Source organism: Phaethon lepturus, unplaced genomic scaffold (genome assembly GCF_000687285.1).
Source record: "Phaethon lepturus isolate BGI_N335 unplaced genomic scaffold, ASM68728v1 scaffold28879, whole genome shotgun sequence".
In the NCBI taxonomy this organism is placed as follows: Eukaryota; Metazoa; Chordata; class Aves; order Phaethontiformes; family Phaethontidae; genus Phaethon; species Phaethon lepturus.
This window is the reverse complement of record NW_010563224.1, coordinates 1-2,533: the sequence shown is the minus strand read 5'-3', so window position 1 is coordinate 2,533 and position 2,533 is coordinate 1.

Sequence of the window (2,533 nt, the reverse complement as noted above, 5' to 3'; positions counted from 1 at the left end):
GCAGAGCTGTGACGGCCCAGTCGCGGCCATTTCACAAGTGCCTGGCACAGGCACACACATACACTCACCAGGGACACATGCCAAGGGGCAACGCAGGGTTGTGGGATGCATTTGGGGAATTGCCTTCTGATGGCTCTTACCCTTCTGGCTCTTGGACAGGGGTACTTGGGACCCTGTCAGGATATGTTCGTGCTGGTTTTAGTCCTGTGCTGGCAGAGGAGCCCCAGTCCAGTCCAAGTCAACAATTTGGCACCTGTTTGCCAGGTGCTGGTATTTTTCCAAGCCAGCCACATCCATGTCACACATGGGCTGGTGCAAACCCGGGGCACTGTGTGAGCAGCGCAGACCATGGCATCACACAGCCACCTCCAGGTCCTTGTCACTTCAAACCTGTGCCTGGCAGCAAACCATCTCCTGTGACAAGGTGGTGACAGACTCTTGCAAACATGGATGCTCTACCTGAGCCCATGGGCCAGCAAGGGCAGGGTGGCTCTGTGCCCCATCCCCCTTGTCACGTCACTCTGGCCTGCCATGCTGTGCTGTGGCCCTGGGGCAGGCAAGGCCAGCGTGCCAGCTAGGAGGCACCCGGTCACGCTAGCTGATCACCTGCCCCAGCTTCATTCCTCCGTGGCACAGTCACGAGTGCTGGGTGGTGCCAGACCCTTTTGTTTCTTGGGCACAGCATCCCACAGCGCACAGGGACATCCCCCTGCCATTGCTGCCACAGGGCAAGCCAAGACCACTGAGGAAAACACTGGTGCTGGGCAGACACAGAGCCTTAAGCCTGCGTTCAGCCAGGAGCTGAGCCCAAGGCTCCCAGTGTGCCTGGGGACCTGGCTGCCTGTCTGGGCCTCCAGTGCTTGTGGCTAGAAACCTGCCCCTGGGGAAGCTTTTTCCACCCCCTGCTGAAATGCAGGTGTCTCTAGAGCAGAGTGGGACATGACAGCTCTGTGCCGTGCCCTGAGCCATGGGCCACGGGATGATGGGGAGAGCATGCAGCATTCAGGAGTCTCCTGCCCAAGCCCTGCCCAGCCCACCCACCACTCTCCCCCACCCTGGGGGATCTGATCAGATGCCTGCCATTGGCCACATTGAGGATCCCCTTTCCCAGGGCTCCCTTCTCTGCAGACCCACAGCAGTCTCTAGGGAAGCATCATGGTCAGTCCATGAACCTGCGCTATGCCACCAATGGGAGAGGTGTCCCCAGTTTGTGACACCCCCAGCCCCTTACGTGTGCCTGACATGCCAGGAGCCTGCCCCCTTCCTTTCCCTTGTGTTTGGGAGCCAGGAGGCCAGCGGATCTCAGCAATCCTCCCCAACACCCAGCAGGCACCTTCTGGCTTTACTGACCTGTAGAAATGGCCTTCCTGCACATCTGCCCAACTGATGTGCCACATCCCAGGTCCTATAAACAGGCTGTGGGGAGAAGATCACAGTGAGGGACACTCCCTGGAGATGCTGAGACACTGTGCTGGGAGCAGGGGAGAATGTAAGCCTCTCCTGGGGTATCCCCATGCCCTCCTCAGAGCCACAGGGCAGCAGCAAACTGCTGCATGTTGCCTGTGGGACCCTCCACTGCTGAGGAGCAGCTGCAGCACTGCTGGGCTCAGGGTAACTCCTCCCTGAGCCCAAGGATGGGTGGCAGAGGGATGCCACAATCTCATCGCCAGAGCTGGTGACTCCCAGGCATCTGTCCCTGCTGTCTGCTTGCTGCTGGTCTGAGCTCCCAGGGCACCTTCAGGCATGTGGGGAGCATGGCACAGGGTACTGTCAGTCCAGGCGTGGCATCTTGGGGCAGCAAGAAAGAGGTGGTCAATTAGTTTGGAGTCAGCTGGTGATACAAGGGCCAGCAAGAAAAGGTGCCTGTGGTGCAGCGAGTGGCTGGGACACCAAGTGGGAGAAGGATTCTACTGATGTCACTTGCCCTGCCAGGAGTAATTGGGCCCATGATATACCTATGTTTGTTGCCCCACAGATCCTGTTTGCCCTGGCAGCACCATGGTGTGGCTGTGGGTACGGAGGCTCATGCTGAGATAAGCCATGACACAGGCTGGGGGTGACACCGGGCAGGGTGCTGGGGGCTGGTATGCCTCTGGGCAGCGCCAGCCCTCCAGAGACACAGCCAGGACTGCAGTGGCACAGCTCTCAGGACGAGCACTCCAAGGTGTGTTTTGAGCCCAGGGCCAGGGGGCCCCCAACTCTCACCCTGCGGCAGCAGCAGGGTGTGGGGTGCCCCACGCCAGGAGCGGGGTGTGTGCCAGGAGGAACCGCATCCGGGGTGGTCAGTGTGGGCACAGCCCGGTCATTGTGGGCACAGCCCATGGCTGGCGGCTCCTCGCTCAACTGCGCCGTCCGACCAGTTTAACCGGTGCTGGCTGGCTGGGAAAGAGAAAGTGGAGGCTGCTGGGGCTGAGGCCCGGCCCCGCGGAGTTGGGGGTACAGCTCACTGCCCCCGTCCCCGCCCTGCAGCACCTGGGGCTGGGGCAGGTTGGCTGTCCGATGTCTTGGGGGGCACAGGCTGGGGCCAGCACTG